General features: G+C 36.2%; 1 long non-coding RNA gene across 1 annotated transcript in view; it reads right to left on the reverse strand.

The window, feature by feature from the left end:
• The window catches only part of LOC148757600 (uncharacterized), an 88,885-nt gene extending 64,995 nt beyond the window's left edge, over positions 1 to 23,890 (reverse strand). The window contains exons 1-2 of the long non-coding RNA XR_016022232.1: positions 23,763 to 23,890; positions 14,459 to 14,622 (exon numbers count right to left, since the gene is read on the reverse strand). This is a non-coding gene — a long non-coding RNA (uncharacterized LOC148757600). The remainder of the gene's footprint in view (positions 1 to 14,458; positions 14,623 to 23,762) is intronic.
• Between the last annotated feature and the right edge of the window lie 195 nt (positions 23,891 to 24,085).

The following is a 24,085-nucleotide window of genomic DNA, read 5'->3' on the forward strand; positions in this document are numbered from 1 at the left end:
TAGCAGGTAAAATTGCTTTTTTTGTGTTGTTGTCTGACAAACTTTAACAGAGAAAGTGATGTACTTTGGCCAGGCAGGGCTACTATACAGGCAGGTAATGGGTCTTAAAAATGCTGCGGACATTAATGGTGTTAGATCAATAATATTACTACCACAGGTAAAATGCGATTACATATATTATTAAGATATCGTTCAAAACGGAGTGACTCAAAGGACGTTGCGAATGTAGGAGTAATTGCTGTATCATTGGTACAATAAAAGGCTAATGGACGTTTTGTCATACAACACGCTGTGCATAGGTTTTTTTCCTTGCAGGATTTCATAGAGTGGTTTTGTGTTAATGCATGAGACGGATCCCCTATTCCTCCATCACGGTCTCATCCTCCCCCTAAATATGAGCCAATTCAGAAGGCAGAAGATGCTGTTATTTCTCTACTCATGCATAAAGTTTTTAAAATCATTCCTGAAATGAAAGACAAACAATAATATAAGCACTCATTGTTACCCTCTATTTTTCTAAATATTTAATATATTGATCAAACAAAGCTAGCCTTAGTACCTTGTCCTAAGCAGAGTGTCCTATCAAATGTTAGCTCCGGAGAGCACTGTAGATTGGCGCGCGCACACGTGTTCTCTATTTACTAATTGATTCCAAAGATAACTGAATATGTTCTTTCAGTGAAGTTAGTCAAACGTGAGGCAGACTACTTCAATGTGATAAAAGAATGTTATCCAAAGGCTACTATTTCAGTTAAATTAATCCTCATATGTTCTATTTAGAGAAAGTGTACACATAGATGAAGAGTTAGGTAGATGAATGGAGAGCTGCATAGATCTGAGAAGATCCAAGACTCCGAGGAGTTCTCTTTCCCTAAGTCTGTGTATTTATCTACTAGTTTTTATTGCTTTAAATATTTATGACTAGGCTTTTTGGTTTTTTTTTCTGTTGAAGTTCTGTCTTATTAAAGAAAAATATAAAGAAGAAAAGGAAAAAAGGGGAGGAAGGAAGGAAGGAAGGGGAGAAGGAAGGAAGGAAGAAAGGAAAAGAGAGAGAAAGAGAGAGAAGAGGAAGAAGAGAAAATCAGATAAGCAAAGGGAAAAATTTCACTTAGCCATTAATATGGAAACACAGACCAGATATGAGTGAGATAGTCTTATGGGCTTTCAGGAAGACTGTTTCCCTCATAACTTATATTCAATTCTATTTCTAGCTCAAGCAACTTGAGCACTGTATTCCTGGTATCAATTTTAGCTTGTGCAAAATACAGCTGTTTAATTGCTAACTGAGAGGGGGAAAATATATTTTTTCCTCAAATTTCTGATGATCTCCATTGGTTTCTAATCCTGTCACATCCTTATTTAAAAAGTGCATCCCTTTTGTCTTTCCTAATAACTGGATGAATCTGTCATTCGAATAGATTTCTATTATTTGAGCATTCTAAATTATGGAGCTTATAATACAAAAGAGTACACTGCTGGTTGGTAGAAATGGGAAATGATTTTTCAACTGTTTGCAACTCTCATTCTATAAAATATCAAAGTAGATGCATGTCTATTCTGACTCCAAGTCAGGCAAGCGTCTGAAGAGCTAGATTACCCCATGGGGCAGGCAGCAGACAGCCTCTGAGTTTGACAGGGGCCCCTTCAAAACTCAGCTTCCAGAATTAATGGGCTGACCCAAAGTCCACTCCAACCTTCTGTAAAGTAAGTCTACTCCCCAACCATAAGCCCAGGTTAACTACTGAGATGCCCGACTCAAAAAAGTGGAAACAAATAGTTTCAGGTGCAAACAGATAAGATAGATCAAAATTAAAGTTACCAAATTTTATGAAGGGATTGCAGTAATGGCTGTGTAAAGCCAGAGAGGACAAGATGGTCAATCAATCTGTAAGTAGGCTGGCAGGAGAGCTGAGCAGCTGAAGTGCTGAGGGCTGCCATGAAAGCATGTATTTTTACAGTCTTTCTGGCTGTGGGAGCAGATTATCCCTGGGGACATTTAAAGTTACGGATGAGGCTCATACTCTCTAATGACATGTCTGGCTGTGTTTCTATTTGTTTCCACACTTACGTATGTCATCTTAATCCACATCAAATTCTTTCTTGAAATAGAAAAGTAATAGAATCAAAGTGAGAATAAAACCACAGTACTTAGTGATTATCAATTCTAGAAGGAGGATGAGTCCTGTATTAAAGGGGGAATGACTAATAATGGTAGTTGGCATTAGGCAGACATTGCCTTACAGCCAATGGCTGGCAAGATCAAAAGGGAGACATCATGGTAGATAGGGCTTTGGTCATAAAATAAAGGGAAGAGACGGAGACACTTTTAAAACTTGTATTATACTAAAAAATTGATTCAAGGGTGAAAAATACCTTAACAAACAATAATACAGAAACTTTTAAAATACCTCTCTTGAGTACTGGGAAGTACTTAGTAAGTTAATAATTAATGATAATGATTTTTATGGTCTAGGCGCCTTGTGTGAATTATTCCATTTACTTCTCAAATAAGGCCAATGATGTAGATTGAATGATATCCTCACTTTTAAAGGCGAGGTAAACAGTTTGACCTAAGGTCACCCCTTCTGCCCGAGTGTGCAGAGTTGAAATTTGAACGAATGCATGGCTGATACCAAAGCACAAGGACTTTACACACACTTTGTAAGTTCTATTTAAAAAAAAAAAAGTTGACCTTTACTAGTCGGGAAAAAGATGATTTGAAATATTGGAGCTATGTTAAACCCATCCAATGAACAGATGCAGCTTAAGGATAAGTCCAAAGACCAAGAAGTTACCTGTCTTTGTTTTAAAGACTCAACAGTGGTTTTATATTTTAAAAATAATACCTAGACCTGCATGGTCTAACTTTAGTGTATCCTTATAAATTAATACGCATAGCTTATTGCTGGAAAGGAATTCAGAATAGTATCGGGAGAATGAATAGTCTCTCTCCTTTGAACTCCACACGGGGCCATTTTGGAACCAATAATGCATTTAAGTGTTTGTAATTATTGAGTGTGTCCAGGGACAGGTGCCATTGCACAGAATTACTCTCTTTATACTATCTTCTAAATGCTGCCAGTCTCATTACTTTAATTATTTTTGTAATGGATTCCTAAACTTTATCATTAGGTAATTTAATTAATGATTCCATTGATAACTCCATGTTGTTAGAGTATTTTTAAAGCAACCTTTCAGTTTGGGAAAACAAAGTCTGGGTTGGAATTTTTTTGTTAATAATTATGAAATTTGTATCCAGAGTGCAAGAATGACCCTTGGGGGAATTTTGGTTATTGTCAAGTAGATAGCATTAAAAGAACTCTGAGCATTGATCAAGTGGAACGGTTCTCCAGTGATTAAAACATCAATGGAGATAATTCTCCATCCCTCCTCTGATGGGCAAAAGGAGAGCAAAGATAATTACAGTCCAAGAGTGATCCCAACCATTAATTAGCCGCCTATTCTAAGTAGGTTTATATCTGGGAAGAAGGGACTGACAGCCATTGTTTTCTCTTTAAAGCATGTATCTGCTTCTATCTTTTCCTTGCTTAAACACTTTGAATGACTTGCCATTGCACCAAAGATGAAGCTGAAAATGCTAAGTCCCTAGAGAAGGCTCTGCGTAGTCCAGCCCCTGCCTACCTCTCTACATTAATGCTCTCTTTCTACTTTCTTTTTACAAGTTTGTTCAATCTCTCATTTACAACACTACTCCTTTCTGTCATAGGGCATTTGTATTAATATGACCTCTACCTGGAAATCTTTGTCTTCCTAGTCTCACTGAGTCACTTTATTTATCCTTTCAAAGTGTAATCATCCTTGACCCGTCATATAATGCCAGATTTCCTTATTATTAACCTCTGAGCACTATGCAGACCTCATTCGTAGCAATCAGAATTGCAACCTTACATTTACGTGGGTGACTATTTGATTAAAGTGTCTCCCCCATCAGACTGTGAGCTTCATGGGAACAAAGACTATGTCTGTTTCTACTCACCAATGTGTTCTAACAATTATAAAACATAGCACATTGTGATTACTTAACAGATTCCAACGAATGAATGAATGAATACATAGTGAGATCTTGGATATTCCAAGAATAGTACAGAATAATGAATATAATCTAGTTGAATTGAAGATTAATATACCATATGCTTTAGAGACAGAAACAACTGTGTTCAAATGATGGCTCTTCAATTTGACAACTGTCTCATTTGTAGAGTAAGCATATTACCAAATGGGACAATTTTGAGAATTAAATGAGATAATTTTGTCAAATTTAGCTAATTAATGAAGCGCTGTGACACAAGTACCTCATTGATTAATTCATTCAATAAATGTTTATTGAACATACATTATATACGTCTTAGGCCTTATGCTGTGGGTTTTAATGCCAATCTCTCCCAGACAAATCTGTCTTCACAGAGCTTTTCTGATCCTGTGGTAACTATAATACCAGTGTAGCCACCAAAAGACTAAAACATATCCACATGAGCCGCCTTCAGATCACCTAAAACTGTGACACTTAGACTCATATGCATGATGGCGTATTGCTTATGATGCCTCTACATTGTGATACAATTATTGTTATAGTTTATGTTTTGATATCCTGGAGCTCTAGAAACCCTAGTATGTCATTATGACCACACAGTTTTATGCCTGAATGGCTCCTATTAGACATTTACTTAGCAAAACAGTGTTTTCTTTTTCCAAGGTTCCCTTGGTGGAGTGACTACCCCTTGACTCAGTGACTACTCAACAGAGAAAGTGAGAAAGTGATGAGTAATATGCATCATTTCCACCAGGTTACTAAAAAATGGAGTGACCCAGAGTTAGAGTACAAAAAATAGCACACTACAGATTACCGGTAGAAGTTCGGCTTGTAGTCTGAGGTAGCTGCGCTGCTTATAAAATGTTGTGAGTTGTAGAAGAAAGAGAGTCTATATGTGAGAGGGTCACAGAATTTGCAGCACATTTTTTCAAGTGGAGCTAGAAAGGGATTATTATGCAGTTGATTCTTATTTTATTTTTTGAACATAAAATGATTTTGTACAGAAATCGTAAACTATATTTTTGGGACACTAAGATATTATTCATATTCAGGCAAAGTAAAAAGTGATATCTCACTCAGGCTTTGAAAATAGCATTTAAAATGATATCAAGAAAAGGAAATATTAGCTACTCAAATAATTGTACCAGACACTTAGTACGTGCAGGACCACCCAAAATCCCAACAGCTGTTAGACATGAATATTATTTTCCTCATTTTATGGATAAAAAAATTAAGGCTCAATGATAATAAGTACTTTGTATAAATAGTATGAGCAATTAATTATAAAACTAATTATTTATTATCTGCTTCTCTGGACTAGAATATCACTTCCATGAGAGCAGAAAATACCTCCATGTTTAAATCACTGAAAAACCCTCAGGACTTAAAACATGTTAAAAACAAAATAGGTGCTTAAAAATATTTTCTTGAATTAACGAACTATTTTATGTATTTTAAATACCCATGACAAATTATGATTATGAAATAATATAAAGCTAATATAAAGGGGTTATATAATGTTAATAGAGTAAAACCCAGGATTGTAACTCATAATGTAACAACATGGATTTATAAAGCCATGTCCTCACAAATGTTTATTAACGTGGATATTTCAGTTTTTCAGATGAGGACATCGAGGAGCAGAAGCAATTAGTGACCCGTCCAAGGGCAGAGGCTGTGTCGTGGCACAGAGAGTCCTTTTCATATTCATCAAGGGCATTTGGCAACTACAGAGCAATCTTCTCACCACGTGATCTGGGAGGACACGGAAACTAGCCTCTTTTTCATACGAGGAATGTGAGGAGTGATGCACGGCGCCTCAAAAGCCAATGAGGCACTTTTGTTACTGGCAGAACACCTGCAACAGATGTCTGAGATGATAACATGGGCTTTTGAATCTAAGGAAAAGACCTCAAATCTTGATTTTACTGTTTATTAACTGCATGAATATAGAAAAATCACTTCCATTTCTTAAGCCTCAATTTCTTCATTTACAGATAATAATCATGCAGATAATAACTACCTTATAGGGCTGTTGTTAGCACTAAGAGTTAATATTATTAATAAGTAGCCGAAAATAAGTTACTAATCAGTTACTGGAAAACAAATGCCAATTTTAGGGTGTCTACTTAAATTTTGGCTACTATATCTATACATATAAATCTCAGTATATAAATTCAAAAATGTATTTCATAATCCAGAGAGGTGCTCAAAATATCCCGATTCTTTTTTTTAACTTTACTCATTTGTTTATTTTAAAATTATAGTTGACATATACGTTCCTTTATTTTTTATTTATATTGTTAACTTGGGAACAATGTAGGTATCTAACAATATAGAAACATTTATGTGTGTAATTATTTATATTGCATATCTACAAATATATTAGCAAAATGGGTATTTCCACATCAAAAGATATTTCAAGATGCATAGTTTTGTGTCCATAAGATTACAGACACACACACACACACACACACACAGAATCTTAAACCTATAACTCACAGAATCCAGTAAGATCATCATGAAGTGGCTTAGACTTAAAAAACAAACAAACAAACAAACAAACAAACAATCAGATAATGAGCACTGGCCAAAGCAAGTAACAGGCCCAAGGCCAGAATCTGTGTGTGAAGGAACTATACAAAGCTGTGGATATATGGAAGATATAGGGCGGGGACTTACTATGACCATATTTGCAAACAATCTACCACTCAGAAAGGTTAACAATAATACTTACTCTATAGATTTTTGAAGATTAAGTAAAATAAAGCGTAAAAAGATGGTGAGGGCAATACACGACTTGGAGTTAACATTTATTAAACCCTTGTATTTGAGCTGGGTTGATAAGGCGGATAATGACATTGAAGATATTTTAGCTGTAAAAGAGAAGACAAGTAGAATAAAATAATTGCCTTCATATGTTTCAATAATCACTGTTAACCAGCCTAATCTACAAAATTTCTGGTTTTGGCATCTGGTAGCATGCAAAGGAATAAGTAAATTTTAAGTCAATATCAGTGAATATAGCCTATAAATATAGCAACATAAGTCCTTGCTTTAACATGAATTATCTCGTTTTTAATACTGTGGTCAAGGTCCTATGCTGGAGACCCAGAATGCACTTTTATGACTATGGAACTTCTTTTCCCTCCTTGGATGTAACTGTAACACATTTTAGAAAGTGATTTTCTTTTCCTCCCTTCACTTCATCCCTCCATCCCTCCCTTGCTTCCCCTGCAAATCCCTTGTCCGTTCCATTTTCATCTGCCTACTCCTGCTCACATGAGCAGATTTTTGGAAGCATAAGGATGAATCGGAGTTAGAATTGGGACACATTTCTTGGTATCACTGTCCAAGTGAGTTGGGAAAACAAGGAGAATCTCCAATGGCAAAAGTAGAAAAAATAGGATTATTTTGTAGAGACCAATGTGCCTTTGATTTTCAAATCTAGAGAAACAGGAACGGAAGGGAGGCATTTGCTCTGTACTAAACTCTTCAGGGATAAAGCCAATACCTTTCAAATTTTTCCATCTAGGAACTTGACAGATGTGGTCAAAAACCAATGTGCAGCACTCCTTTCTGAATGCAAAGCATCAAATTAAACGTAAGCCCCCAGCTTGCAATAATAGAATATTAACATATGACTCCGATTTACCCAAATGAATCCATTGCGATACCCAAGCTCACTGTGTAATGCAAACCAAGCTCATATATTATGGGTGCATAGATTAGGCTCTGACCTCCTTATCTTGAGAATCTTATGTGATCAATCTGGTGGTCTTCTTTCACATGTCACTTCTACAAGCTCGTCCTCCCTTAACTACTATTTATTAAAGATGAGTTGTGGACTTTTCTTACTTTTTCAAACTAATAAGAACATAAAGTAAACTAAAGAAAAGAGTTATGTCTCAGTGTTATCTGAGTGAATTTTCCTATATACTACAAAATGGCTAATCATAAAAAACTCATCTGTGATCTCTTAAATAATGATTCCTTTTCAGTATGCCCTTGCTCTCAAAAGTACTTTTTAAAGACAAAAACTGTGCAGGGTTTCTGTCTTATGAAAATTATTTCGGAGTTGATAGTAAATCCCGTGTTGGGGGGGGCGGGGGTTGATGCCAAGTTACTAACTAAAATCTTAAGTCAGAATCGTTTATTAATTCCTACATGAGGAATAACATTAGCTTTATTATTTAGGATTCATAGGCCTTGCTGTGCATTATACAATATCTGAAAAATATCTCCCTATGCAAAGCTGCATTAAAATTAATGATGCAAGGAAGCGGCCTCATAAAATCATGCACTCATATTCCCATAAAGAGCAATGGCAATCGTGATCACGCTTATCAGGTAGTTTCTGGGTGTAACTTAAGAGACAATATCTGTGGGGATTCGTTCAGTAGATGTCTCTGTAGCATACCTGATGCTACAATTCTCTTTGTGTGTATTAATTTCCCTCTCCATAACAGGAAATCCACTCCCTTTAACATGACATACATATGGTCTTACAACAATCTATAATTTCACTGAGTAATTACTCCAAATAATGTTTCAATTTGTTGATGAGTATTTGACCCTTAGTCAGGGAATTCGCACAGTCATAATCCTACACTGGATAACAATAGTGGCTCAGACACCTAAAGCCCCACCCGAGTATGAAATATTTTATCTCTCTGATGTGTAGGAAGACATGAAATGGGATTTGGCGACTGCTTCTGTCACCAGTACTACAAGAATTCAAGTCTGGATTTCTACCACTTGTCAAATTTGTAATCCTGGGGGTGGAGGTGGATAATGAATTGGTATCCATCCATACCAACAGATTTTAGTTTTGAGTTCCTAATACCGGACTCAGCGATTTGTATATATCTGATGGAAAAATGGTCTGGAAAGATCTTAAAGGCTACATCTCAGGATAAAGTCCAAGTATGAGGGAGAAAGATAGATGAAAGAACTCATCTCTTCTGATCATGTCACATAAAAAGCAAAAACAACCAATAGAGCAACAACAGAAATAGTGTCTCCCCTACAAAGAAACTTTGATTCAATGTTGAAAGACATTCCCATCAGGTTCTTATGTTTGGTTTTGCTTAGAACAATTCAAATTAGGACAGCACTCTTACATGCAACCTACTGTGTGCCAGCCCGTGTATTAGTCAGCAAGGACACCGAGACAGATACGTTTGTTTTTTTTGTTTGTTTTTTTTTTGCCATCAAATAACTCACAATTTTATAGTAAGCCACGCACAGAGCCATGTTCTCAAAAGCCTGTTCCACTATTTTTCTAAAAAATCGCACATCTGGAATTTGGTGTCTTCTCTAATAATAGTAACAACAGCATTTCCAAACAGTCTGCTTGCTCTTTATGGATTTTAAGTCAGTCTGGATGGACTCAGAAAACCACTCAGATAAACGATTACTATTCAGTTTGTGAGGATGCCCAAACAGAGCTCTAAATCTTTCTGTACTACTTTTAGTTCATGTCTAGAAACTATGTGACATTGGCCATTTTGTTTTAATATATTAATCTTTTGTCCCTCTGTCATAAAATGGAGATAATTACTAACTCAGAGTGTTATTTATTTGCATGTTATTAACACCTATCATGGGTCAGGCACCATGCTAATTTCTGGGATGCATTTGCATTATAAAACTGATATTGTTCCTGCCTCATGAAGTGTATTCTCTAACGAATATGCATATAGGGTGCCACTTGGTAATGAGCAAATATTTTAGACATGAATAGGCTTCCCTTCCTTTGTTTCTTCTTAAAGAGAGACTCACCTGAAGGAAAAAAATAATTCTTATATCTCATTGTCTCTGTGGATCTCAAAGGAATTATTACATACAGTATAGGCTAATCTTTAAAAAAATATATGCCTTCATCCCATGATCCCTATTCTTTCTCATTTTGGGGAATAATGAAAATTGATTGCTATCGAGTAGATCAGATTTCTAGTGTAGACTTAGAATCAATAAATACATTTGTCACCTATGCTTTCCATAAGAGACCAGTCAATTTGAAGCCTTCTGACCACTGGCCTTTCTCTAGGCACTCACCTGAAAATACAGAGGAAGAAGAGACGAGATAAAGTACTACTGGGAGCTGGGAGAACCCGATCAAGAGCAAGACCATGTAACACTGTCCAGTTCCTCAGTTATCGTCTTACTGTGATTTACATTCATTGCCTTTCTGTTTTGACCCCAGAGAGTTTGTCATTGGCCGTGATCACTGACTGCTTCTGTCTTTAAGATCTTAGCTCTTATATTTTGCTCCCTTACATAGATATCTAGGGAGGAGAGACTGAGAGATTATCTTCTCAGGAGACTTCCCGTTTCCTGCCTTACTTTAAGAAACCAGTCTTCTGACAGACACCGCATGAGCATCCTTAGCCAGTGGAAGCTGGAGGTACATTCTTCATCTCCAAAAATCTGTGCTGTCAGGGCTCAGAAATCTGTAATTTTAAAGTGACCTAAGGGATTCTAATAATCAGTTGAGATTTCTTACTTTATTTATACAAGTAATCTCAAGGGAATTATACTCAGTAAGAAAATCCAATCTCATGAGGTTCCATAGTGTAGGATTCTATTTATATAACATTCTTGAAATAATAAAATAGTGGTTGCCAAGTGTTACAGATAGGGAAAGGGTGGGTGTGCCTATAACAGGTGGCACAAAGGAGCCTGGTGGTGATGGAATCGTGCTGTATATGGAATGTGCTGGTTGTTACAGGAATCAACACATGCAATGGAATTGTCTAGAAATAGGAACACACCAAGTCTCTCTCTCCACACACACACACACACAAACACACACACACACACACACACACACACACAAATAGTAAAATCTGAATAGGCTTCCTGAACTGTGCTAATATTAATTTCCTAGTTTTGATATTAAACTATATATAGTATTAAGAATTGTTTCCACTGGGTAAATGGTGCCTGAGACCTCTTGTACATTTTCTCACTACTTACCATGAATCAATAATTATTCTAAAACAAAAAAGGTAAAATAAAATCGAAAAGAAAATACTTATTTTAGAAAGAACAATAAATAATGAAGCAAACAATATTAAAAACCAAACCTCCTTGTTATTCATAATTCCTTTGACTAGGCAACTAACTTAAATGAGGACTACAGACCGTGACCAGATTGGACGTAAATTAAACTATTCTATGTACGTCTATTCGTGCTATAATTTTTGAAATTCCACAGTGCTGTGGACATCTCGTAGAACTCATTTATTCAAGTCACAGTCTGCTAATAACTACTCAATGCATACTAATGCTACCGAATAAAATTCTATGGAAAAAAATATGCAATTTATGACCCAGTCTCAGACAGATGGTCTGAATGATTACTCCCCAAAGGTTCAGCTCTGTGAAAAGATCAATTGCTATAGCAAATATATATGGTGCTTCAAAGCTCCCTCAGCTCTACTGCACGAAAATGGATAAGGGAAAGCCATCCAATATTGAATCTATCTCACGCTTGCCCCCATTACAAATGGATCTCAACATTCAGGGATGTGGGTCTCTTTCATGAATTCAGGAGGATAAAGAGAGCTTAATTAATGGCACACGAGGTGTGAAAATATTGCTATGTGACGGGAAGCACATGGAGTTTTCAACTGTGCAACCACAGACTTGGCAGGGCTCCCTATGTCCACTGCCAGCCTTTCTCCCCCTCTGTTCCTTCGCATTCTGCCAGCTGGAAGACACAGGCTGTGTGCTGTGTTTCCGCTTCCCCCGTCGCGGGGAGACTGGCTCTGCTGTCAGACTCCCATTCAGATTCACAGAAACCAACCTCTCCTGGGTTTCAAGAAATCAATAATTCAGTGTGTTGAAAATAGTTAAAAGCAACATATAGGCTGAAGGAATAGGGAGATTTGTGATTAATTTATTTAAACATCTTTCACTTGGTGGTGTGCTCACTAGGAAAACAGACCTACTCTACAGCCAGACAGAAGAGTTTCATAGTAGCAAGAGTTTTTCTATTTACTGTAAATTTTTATCAATAATTTTGCCCATGGCAAGTTAATTTTTCTGCACTATTTGACACAGCTGCTTACCTTTTTTTTTTCTTTCTACTTTTAATGTTTCTCCTCTGTATCTAGTGTCAAAAGACTTCCTAGGAAACTTTTTCTAATTTTATGAACTCTCCTACTCAATCTCAATCTCTCTCTCTCTCTCTCTTTTACAATAGTTTTAAATTTAGAGGAAAAGTAAGAAGACAGTAGACGGAGTTCCCATATACCTGACACTCAGTTTCTCCTGGGATTAACAAATAGTATGGTATATTTGTCATAATAAATGAATCAACATTGGTACATTATTATTAAATAAAGATCATGCTTTTTTTCAGATTTTGTTAGTTTGTACCTAGTAGTATAAACTTGAAGTCCTCTGACCTCTTAAATGATTTTTCAAATTTGCATACATCAAGGATCAAACTTTGTGCTATCAAGTTCTTTGGATTTTGATTTAAAAAAGTGTCATGCTTTCACCTCTACAGTATCATAAAATTAATTCACCACCCTAACAATCTCCTGAGCATCACAAATTCAATACCTTCCTCAAATCCCTTGCATTCAGTGATTTGTTTATTATATCTAAAGTGTCATTTTTTCTTGAATATGCAAAAATGGAATTTTACAGTATGTAGCCTTTTCTGACGGATTTGTTTCACAATGATAGTATGCAATTAAGATTACCCATGTATCCATGTGGCTTGAAGCTCATTTCTTTTTATCACTGAATACTGTTCCGTTGCATGGATGCACCGAAGGTTGTTTATCCATTTACCTATGAAAATACATCTTATTGCTTCCATATTTTTGGTGATTAGGTAGAAAGCTGCCATAAACAATCACAGGCAGATTTTGTGTGGACATAACTTATGAAATAAGATGAAGAAAGACCTATGGGTGTGATTGCTTGATTATATCGAACACCATGCTTAGTTTTGCAGGAAACTGCCACACTGTGTCCCAAAGTTACTGTGCCATTTTGTGTTTGCACTTGAAGTAAATAGGAGTTCCTGTTGCTCATATCCTCAGCAATTAATTGTTACCGCTATTAAAAAAAAAAGTCATTTGAGTAAGTATGTAGTGATACATCATTATTTTTAATTTGCATTTCTCTAATGAAATATGATACTGAGCATCTTCCATATGCTTATGTGCCATCTTTTTATTTGCTTTGGTATGATGTCTCTTCTGAGCTTTCCAATTTTAAAAATTGGGTGTTTGTTTTCTCACTGTTGAGTTTTAAGAGTTCACTGAATTCATGAGAGCCCTTAATATTTTAAACGGATAGTTTAAAATCCTTATCTGACAACTCCAAAATCGGTGTCATTTCTGAGCTTGGTCTGATAACTGCTTTGTCTGTTCTGATTTTATTTTCTCTTGCCTTTAGCCTGTCTTTGAGTACTTTTGTTGAAAACTGCGATGGTGTATCAAGTAACTGGAACTAAGGTATAGAGATCTTTAGTATTTTTATGTTCATCTGGCTAAGAGTTGGGATGAGGATAATGTTTTTTGTAACTATAGGTGCCAGAGCCTTCAACTTTCTCTAAGGACTTGGTGCTTGTTTGTTTGTTACTCCTCTTTATTCTGGGCTTCCCTTTGTATTTCTCCTTAGAGAAAGTATATATATACATATACACATATATATTTGGTTTTTTTCGTTTGTTTGTTTTTTGCAGCTCCTTCATCTGTAATCCACTATTAATATACTGGGTCTCTGTTGTTGTAGTTTTACGGTGCTGGGATGGACAATTCTATAATTGTCCAATTAAAGACCTGTCATTTAGTGGACCTATGTCTCAAGGTTGTGACCTTAAGTGTTTCTACATCATTAGTAAAGGATTTTGTTTGTTTGTTTGTTTTTTCCTCCTGACTTTTACTCCCTTTCCTGGCTGCAGCATCCCCGATCTCCTTCTTCTCCTTCTCCTTCTTTTATTTATTATTATTTTTTACCTCCTTACTCCTACTGACTGTGTTTCCTTTTCCCTCATACACTCTACAAGATGAACAGCAGTGGCTGGAGTGGAAACTAAAGCCCTTTCTCTTCTAGTTTTGATCAGGCTGTGGCAAAGTTCCCCCACATCCCTCTTCCCCTTCCCGACAGTAGGCCTTTGATATGAAGAAGAGTCTGAACATATTTCTCAGTGATGCCTTTTCCACTCCCCACCCTCCACTTGCCTACCTCCCCATCATCAGAGAGTCACCGAGGTATCCTTCTTGGACCTTCACTGTCAGACGCGGGTGGGCTTCCGGGAGACAAAGGCTATAAAAGTGTGGAAAACCCTGACGATGACCTTAAGGTTTTCTCACTCTCAAGCTAGTTCACATTCGGCCTGCAGTGATTTGTCAAAAACTATCGTTCAGTTGCACCTACCAGTCTATGCTCCAATGGCTTCCACCTATTGGTAAGTAGATCTCCAGTGTATCTCCCTTGTTCCTCCTGTTTCTCTAGGTTTGGGTTTGGTAGTTTGTCCTCCAAGATCAGTTCTCTGATTGGTGCAGAAGTGGCTGATGTTCAATATGTCCATGTTTTTCTTGCTGCAAGGATAGGAATGACAACTCTAAGTTCTTTACATGTAGAAGCTGAAACTAGAAACCTATTCCGTTTCCCGGATTTATCCACGTAACATTAGATGCACCATGCGGCTTCTCTCCTTATATTTCATATTCAGTCTTGTAGGTTTAACTCTCTTACATGATCAAATGACGCCTATAGCTAAATATTTATTATTTTTCCACCAAGTGCTCTAGCCTCTGGTTTTCAGATGCCTAATAAAAAGATACTCATGAATAAAACCCCACAGATAACTTTACGTCTAACGTTCAAACTAGACTCTAACGTTCAAACTACTTCTAGTCAAAACTACTTTTTCCAACTTCATCATTTGCATTAAACAGAATATATTTATTCCTGTGGCTCAGGTTCTGATCCTCAGCTTCATTTTTGAATGTATGTTATAAAAGGGAGAAGGGAGGCAATTGACAAACCTATAGCTCTATAGGTAGAATGGCTTCTCTACTTCTCTTTCTAATTTCCTATTCCAGTCTCCCATTATCTCTATTCTTTAACTTTTAGAATAGGCCCAAATTAGCCTTTGGTCATCTTCAGTGTCTCTGGCTTTCCATGTCTCTTTCTTCCATGCTGTCCTCAGATTACTTGCATGTCTATAAAGACCACTGACGGTTTATCCAGACTGCCATTACATTTTTCAGAATCTCAGGCTTTCTTGTCACCCATCCCTCTGCTGCCCTGCAAGGATCTCATGCCTCAAGGCATCTAACTCACCTAACACAAATTGCTTGATTTTCCATATTTTCCATGCTTCCTACCTTTATTAGTACTATCCCTTCACCTGAAATATATCACCTCTCCCTTCATACGCACAAACTACCCTTTTTTACCACCAAATTCAAATGCCTTCCCCCATGAGAGCTTTCCTGAGCAACAATTCAAGAAATAATTTCTCTGTATTAAGATTCGTATATTTTCTAAACCACACATTATTTTGTAGCCTATTCCTAGTCCTCTTCTTTTCAAAGTAAGGATTATGTCTCCTGTTTTTATTATGCATATGTCTGTCTCGTATCTGTAGCATCTTCAGTGCACATCGTCTACACTCAAAACAATTTTGAAGGATAAATAATTTATAGAATTACATTTGTATACATTTAAACAAAATTTGAAATTATGTATGACAAAAATTAAGTATTGCAGCTGAAATAAAGAGACAACAATGAAAACAAAAACCAAACTAAAACAAAACCCAGAGTGTTTCCAGGCTGTAAAGGCCTCGGCCAAATTGCCTAAACTTAAATTATATTTATAATCCAACTTTCAAAATGTTTATGGTGACTGTTTGTCTTAAAATAATCAATTGTTTTGGAGGTCTATAGAAAGAAATACTTTTTTTTTTTAAGTGGTGTTGCAAAGGAAAAAGTATATCAAGAAACTGCAAAGAAGTGTTTAAAACCTTCAAAGAATATCCCTTGATAGGAAGAATAAATGCATTTGAGGGAATTTTTGAAGGACAGCAGCAAGCTTATTAAAAAACCTACCATAACTAAGACTATGGTCTGTGATTTTTCTCATTAACCTGTCTAACCACACTGACGGTAAGAGGACATGTCAGTGAGGTACGGAGTCTTCCTTTCCCATTGATCAATACAGAAGTGAGAAAACAAAAATACCTGGGTGATATTCTGAAACAACTTCTAAGGCGATGCATGGCCTTCATTTAGAATCTGTTTAACTTCCATTTATTCGAGTAGGGTTAATGAGACATGAGAGTATCTATGAGTTTATCAAATGTGCATCTATAAGTAATAGCAACTGCATATTATCAGTGAACCAGTCCATTGCTCTGATGTTTTAACACGTCTTAAAACTTTTTTTTTTTTTATCATGGTTAAACAAAATATAATAATTAAACATGGTTATGGAAAATTGAAATGATGCCACTGTAGAAACGATCCCTACCGCCATGGCATTCTTCACATATAACTGTGTCTTAAATTTGCATAAAATGTAATTAGTTTGTCTAAAGAATAAATCTTTCAAAATAAATATATGTATATCAAAAATATTACATGATGGTTTATGGTGTCCACCGAATATTATCTTAGTATTAAAAATTGGGCAAATTTTCAGACTACAGCCTTACACAAGTTATATATTTGGGGCTCTAAAGGGTATCAGAAGCATCGGAAGTGGAAAGTTGTGGGTACAGCGGCATAAGTGGGTACAAGAATAAACAAAAGGGAATATTCTTGTTCTTGTGTCTCAGGTATAAAAGATGACTTCTAGCTCGATTCAGGGAGTGTCGAAGCCTGCCAAGGCGAATACAGATATATGAGGCATTGGGAAATTGCACTCATATATTCTTCCATGCCTGTGATTATTTGCTGATTTACTGTTGTCAAACTCTAGTTCTCATTCATTTAATCACAAATCCCTCCACAATATAGTTTAAGGTGATCCCTCATGAGAATCCGGGGTGTGCCAGGAGCCCAAGGAACCACAGTGTGTTAGTGCTCTTGTGGATTCCTTGAGGGACAATGAATTTCCCTCCTCAAAGGGGTCCAACATGAAAATGAGGCTAGCAGCCATGTGTGCTTGCAGATTTTCAAACAGTGAGACACATTTTGGCAGACTGGGGAAGATTTGTTCTCAAGACTCCTGGAACTATAAAGTTTCTGAGGGCCTGTGGCCAGAACAATGGCAGGAGTTATTTCTCTGCCCATGTCAAGTGGCTTCGGGCATCGGATTCATCAGTCCCCTGCCATGTTTCAAGAGGGATTGGAAATAGATTCTTACTTCCAAAGATGAGCCCCAACTACTTGTGAGATTACCTGGATAGGCGAGCTGTCATCCAAGATACATCATGTGGAGCCCAGAGTTTTAACACTTCTTAATCTGATGTTTATGGTTAAGGAATGATGGTACTTCTAAAACCTTGGATTGCAGAGTTATGACATTTTAGTTGTATTTTTAAGGATTCATGTTGCTTGTAATACTATATTTTTACTAGTTCTAATCATTTTCATCCAAAGTCCCTCCTTTCAACATTGTCAAAGTCCAATGACATTCTACCTAACGTTTTTGGCAGATGTTTTTCAGATTTCTTACAAATTCTTTAGCTCATCACTTAAGAAAGAATGTTTCTCAAAATGTAAAATCCACGGGATACTTGGCAGACATTGGACAAACAAAGTCAAAGTATTTACATAAACTTCTCAGAATTTTACTAGGGCAGTAAACCTCGTGAACGGCCAAGAGGAAGGAAGAAACACTACGCATTCTTCAGTTTTGTAGGACTAAGTATTCAAGTTGTTTACCCCAAAGATATTAAATCACAATTTATTCTCTTCGGGCTTAATGAATCAACTCATTAAATGAGATACATGTAAAATCACTTAGTAAACGCTCAGTAACTGTCGTTATTACATAGTAAACCTCCTTATCCTCTGTTTGTCAGAAACATGTTTAATCATTCTGACTTCATTGTATGCAGCATAAAATGTATAATCTTTAACGATGGTTTGGTCTCACCTCTGTCTCCATCTCCTTGTCCCTCCCCTCCCTTTCTGTCTTCTTTCTTTTCATGTGCATTTCTTTAAATCCTGACAACATCCCCATTCCTTCCTGGTTCCTGTGCTGCTTTGTCAGCCTGGAGCATCCTACAAGCCCACATCTTCCGGATCATCCCTCCGACCTGAATTCCATGTCCACTGTCTCAGGGAGGTCTCCCTACTCAGCACTTGACCACATGCATCATACAATTCTCCTTCCTATCATCAGACCCGTAATTACTAACAAGTAATTATGGGAGGCTTATGTATATATTGTTTTCCTTACAAGATCTGCAAGGAAAGACAAAATGTATTCTGTTCATCACTACTGCTTAGGGCCAGTGTAAGAACTGACACATAGTCGACGCTTTACAAACATCTGTTGAATGACTAAAAAGAGAGGTAGGTTAGTTGGTTAGCGAATAATCTAAACTAATTCTAATCCAAGATAGAAGCGAGAGATAAACTCACAGAACCTTAAGGCTAGAAGGCTATGAAGCCAACAGTCCAAACTCTACATTGATAAAATAATTCTCTGCTGTGACAATATTTAAGAGATATTTTTCATTGTAAGTACCTCTCAGAAGCTTTCATTTTCACTTCGCTGAAAATCGTCTAAGTTCCCTGATAGGAGCTTTTTCCAGTGCTTTCAATGTTTGGAACCTTAGCAGGCATCTGCCTATATTTTTCCAATTCTGCTTGTCAGTCTGCAGGCCAATTTCTGATATATTCCATAAGTTTTACTTCTATTAACATTTTTCAAGTGAAATGCCTCCTTCTTATTTGTGATGACTTTGACTCCTCATTTACTCTTTCAATTTTCTTGCACAAATGCTCTGGGAAATCTATATTTTTCTATTTGAAATGTATTGTATCCATTTAGATAAAAATTCCTTCCCATATCTCCCATAGAAAGCACCACATTTCCTTTTATTCTGTTTTTGAAGATTTTTTTTAAAAAAAATTTTTATTTTGCCTCGAATCTTTTTTGCCAAAAGAAGTATAAAGATCCATTTTATCTTGCTTAAGGAGTGACAAAAGCTATTCTTAACCCTTCTGAAGTCTGTTTTTGCTGAAATTTACCTGAACCACTTTTTGCATTTCAAGTTAAAAGGATAATGTTTGGTGTTATGTAGGGAAAATATCCTAAAGCATCCAAGTCCAATTCACAAAGTTGCAGGTTTAGTTTCCCCAGGGGAGTTGACCCTCAGGATCTACATGAGGTTTATACACAGGAAAATACAGAAACAGCTGAAAAATTACCTGGGAACCAGACTGTGTGGACACAGCCTCAGGCTCCTACAGTCTCTGCTGCAGACACTGAACCGTGCATGTAATTACAGAGAAAATTTTAGTAGTGATTTACCTTGGTGAGATTCACTGGGAAACTTTATTCCCTTGAAGATCTGGGCTCTTAGAATGAAATCACTGCAAGTTCCCCTACTGGTTGCTGACTAGTACTAAAAGCTTTGTGGACAATTAGTAAAGGAAATACTTTGCATTGTATTAAAGGAAATACTTTAGGATAAAGTTAATATATCTTGATTGCAGAAAATGTGAAAAATAAACCTACATTTATTTATAAATATAAATAATAAGGGTAAATAGAAATTACTTATAATTTATCAATCCACCCACAGTGATGACATGAAATTACTTTTTTTTTTTTTTTTTTTGGTGTTGACATTTATTTTATTTTTTTTTTAATTAAATTTATTGGGGTGACAATTGTTAGTAAAATTACATAGATTTCAGGTGTACAATTCTGTATTACATCATCTATAAATCCCATTGTGTGTTCATCACCCAGAGTCAGTTTTCCTTCCATCACCATATATTCGATCCCCCTTACCCTCATCTCCCACCCCCCACCCCCCACCCCCCTTACCCTCTGGCAACCACTAAACTATTGTCTGTGTCTATGAGTTTCTGTTTCTCATTTGTTTGTCTTGTTCTTTTGTTGTTTTTGTTTTATATACCACATATCAGTGAAATCACATGGTTCTCCGCTTTTTCTGTCTGACTTGTTTCGCTCAGCATTACTCTCTCAAGATCCATCCATGTTGTCACAAATGTTCCTATATCATCTTTTCTTACCGCCGAATAGTATTCCATTGTGTATATATACCACAACTTCTTTATCCATTCATCTATCGAAGGACATTTTGGTTGTTTCCATGTCTTGGCTACCGTAAACAAAGCTGCAATGAACATTGGAGCACACGTGTCTTTATCTCTAAATGTTTTCAGATTTTTTGGGTAGATACCCAGGAGAGGGATTGCTGGGTCATATGGCAATTCTATTCGTAATTTTTTTAGGAACCTCCACACCGCCTTCCATAACGGCTGCACCAGTCTGCATTCCCACCAACAGTGTACAAGGGTTCCTTTTTCTAAACAGCCTCTCCAACACTTGTTACTGTTTGTCTTGTTGATGATAGCCATTCTGACTGGGGTGAGGTGATATCTCATTGTGGTTTTGATTTGCATTTCTCTGATGATTAGTGATGTTGAGCATTTTTTCATATGTCTATTTGCCATTTGTATGTCCTCTTTGGAGAAATGTCTCTTCAAGTCCTCTGCCCATTTTTCAATTGGGTTGTTTGTTTTTTTGTTGTTGAGTTGCATGAGTTCCTTGTATATTCTGGATACTAGCCCCTTATCGGAGGCACTGTTTGCAAAAATCTTCTCCCATTCAGTTGGTGGCCTCTTTATTTTGTCAATGGTTTCTTTTGCTGTGCAGAAGCTTTTAAGTTTCATATAGCATAAGACCTGACACAATAAACTGCATAGAAGAAAACATAGGTACTAAACTTATGGACCTTGGGTTCAAAGAGCATGTTATGAACTTGACTCCAAAGGCAATGGAAGTAAAAGCTAAAATAAATGAATGGAAATTACTTTTTTTTAACACAACATGCATTACTTTGCACTCCCCTTTTCCCTCTCCCCTATATAAGCCATATTATAGATGTAATTTTTCATTTTTGAGTATTATATCTGTGAGCCTTTCCTTAAATCAAATAGCTCACAGAATTATGAAAAAATATGGGAATGAGCCTCAAAAATTCTTCAAGTACAAAGTTCCTCTCCCTCACCTACATGTGCTCCATCTTCTTTTATCCTAATTATTTATAAAATTTAGAAGACTTTTCACATTATCTTTATCTCTACTAGAATTCTATGAAAAGAGAAAAATGGCACTTTTATGAGCATTTTTTTCTCCACAATTATTGAAATAAATGGTGTATCGAAGATAACTTGCAGACACTGCAGAATAAGTTTCTAAGTGCAAAGTGAAGATTAATATTTAACGTGTTTCAGGCAAAGAGGGTTTTGGTATATGGTAAGGACAAAGAGTTACACCTTTTCCGTTTCCTTAGAAATGCATTTTGAAATACATTTCTAAAATGTTTAAACCAGCACTGTCCATATGAGCTGCACATGAATTTCTAAGATTCTTAGTGCCTGCGTATAAATACTAAGAACAGGTTAAACTGTTTTTAATAATATTTAACCCAATACACTAAAATTTCTATATTTCAACATACGAGTATAATCAATATTAAAAATTATTAATGAACTCTTTTTGTACTAAGTCTTTGGAATCTAGTGTGTATTTTATTGTCACAACACATCTCAATTTGCGTTGGCCACAATTCAATTGCTCAACAGCCACATGTGGCTACCATATTGGCCAGTATAAATATTTTACTTTTATGTGGGAAAAAACAATCTGATGGGGAAAAAAAAAAAAAGATCTACTTCAGAAATAAAATCTGAGGCTGGAAATTTTTTTAAAAAAATTGGTATTTCCACAGTTTTCTTTTAAGGGGTAGTCCTTTCTACTCTGATTTTAAGTGTCATGGGTATGAAATGACAGTGGCCCTCCAAGCCCAGTTTGATATTTGACAAAAGTAATTAAACACATGCATACCTGCTGCAGTGTTTTCTTTGTAAGGTTAGTCTTTAGACATTTAAAAGTTTATGATTACTAGTAAAAAGAGATCACTGTCTGATTTAGAAAATGTTTTGTATTTTTAAAACCATACAGTTCTATGAAGTAAAATGCAAATTTCAAAGACAATCTAGAACCTCCATGGAAGTGATGTTTAGATCTTTACCAAAACTAACTTATCAAAAACAAACCACATCAAACATGAGCATCTGCCTACGATTATTTTACTGGAATTTATAACAGACTGAAAATGGAGGAGGCAGAGAGGTTTTTTAGTTTGTTTGTTTTTTTGTTTTTTCTTCTTCTTCTTTCAATTGGGGAAAAGAAGGAATTTGAAAACAATGAAGATAATGTGAAATCATATGAAGCATGATTTACTATATGCCTTGTAAGTTCAACAAGTATACACTACATTATTTAACCCTAAAAATTTCCCTGAAACTCATTTTCCTCAATCATAAATTGTGTTTCCATTTGCCTATCTGACAGGGTGCTGAGCAACAGTGTAAATATAATAAGATGACAGCTATCTATCTACATTTCTCTGAGCTTCAGTTTCCTTCTCTACAAAGTGAAATGATCATATTCGTGAATTAATCATTCATTTTATATATGTTACTTGAATCTTTCCTGTCTATCAAACTCTTGATTAAAGATTAAAACTAAATTCAAAATGCTCTCCACCACTGCTCCATTTTTTAACTTACATCTTTTTTTCCTAAAATTCAGGAGACTTCCCCATGATCTTTTTCTGTACTTTAAATAAACTACAAGATAAAAAATGACACTTTGTCCTGATGTGGAGCTAGGTGACATTTGGTATGAAGATGATGAGAATTTATTGAGATGACGCAATGGAAAACTCTTTTAGACGTGCACAATGCTATGTGTACATACTGTTTTTGTGAAAAATGTGTTCTATAATTTAGTGACCATGAAAAAGTGTTTGCCCTTCTGCCTTTGTCCCTAGTTTGCCTTCCACTGGGATCCCAGAGGAGGAAACAAAGAGAGCAATGAAAAAGTGATTCCACTTCCACTTTCCCTGTGTGAGTTTCACATTTTGCAGTAGCTGACACTAAACAACTTGACTGTACCCCATGTCTCCTCATGCTGATCAGTGCTATGGTCTGATTATTCCAGAACTTCTTGTTGTTGAAATATCATGTCAAATTCTGTCTTTCTGGGGGGAAAAGGTAGGCAGGGAATTATAACATCACGTTTTTAAACAAGCGTTGAGATTCCTTTTGAAAAAGAAAATTGGTCAGTTTGAAAGTGCAGTCTTAACCATGTTCTTTATTGAAGTTGTTTCTGTCTGCAAAGCTTGTTATTAGCGCTGCCTCAGTGTGCAGAGAAGACAAGGGGAAGCCTGAGCATTCATTTGTATATGTTTACAGTACTGAGTCAATTTGCATGAATAAAGATCAAAAACTAGCAAATTAATTTGTGGGGTGACTTGTTGGAGTGAAGGCCTTTAATAATCGTGGAAGGGCTATTTTGAAATCACTGAACACAAGGCACTGTATTTAGGTGGGTTGCGTCAGTCTCTGAATCTCAGCAGCCACAATGGGCCAATTTCTGAAGGCAGGACTGCTTCCTTGTGGAATTCCAATGGGAAGGAAAATGAGAAGGTCCCTGAGTAATAATGACATACCTTCAGGGACAGCTCAAAGAGTAGTCCTAATGTGTGGTCTTCATAGCCAGAGCCAAAGATCCTTTCATTTCTTCTTTCAGTAAATACTTAATATGCATCCATCATGTGCTGGTCCATAAGTTAGATTCTGGGAAAAAGAGAACCAAAATATCTCATGCTCTGTCTCCACTGAATTTGTATTCTTATAGGTATTCAAGTGAATAAAATAATTTTTGATACTGAGAATTGCAAAGAATGAAATCAAGAGGTGATGCAATAGAGTAATAAGGAAGGCTTTATTAAAAAAAAAACACAAAAAAACCCACTTTTTTTTATTATGCTAA

The sequence above is a fragment of the Rhinolophus sinicus genome, chromosome 8 (genome assembly GCF_057876585.1).
Source record: "Rhinolophus sinicus isolate RSI-liver-muscle chromosome 8, RSI-T2T, whole genome shotgun sequence".
Classification (NCBI taxonomy): Eukaryota; Metazoa; Chordata; class Mammalia; order Chiroptera; family Rhinolophidae; genus Rhinolophus; species Rhinolophus sinicus.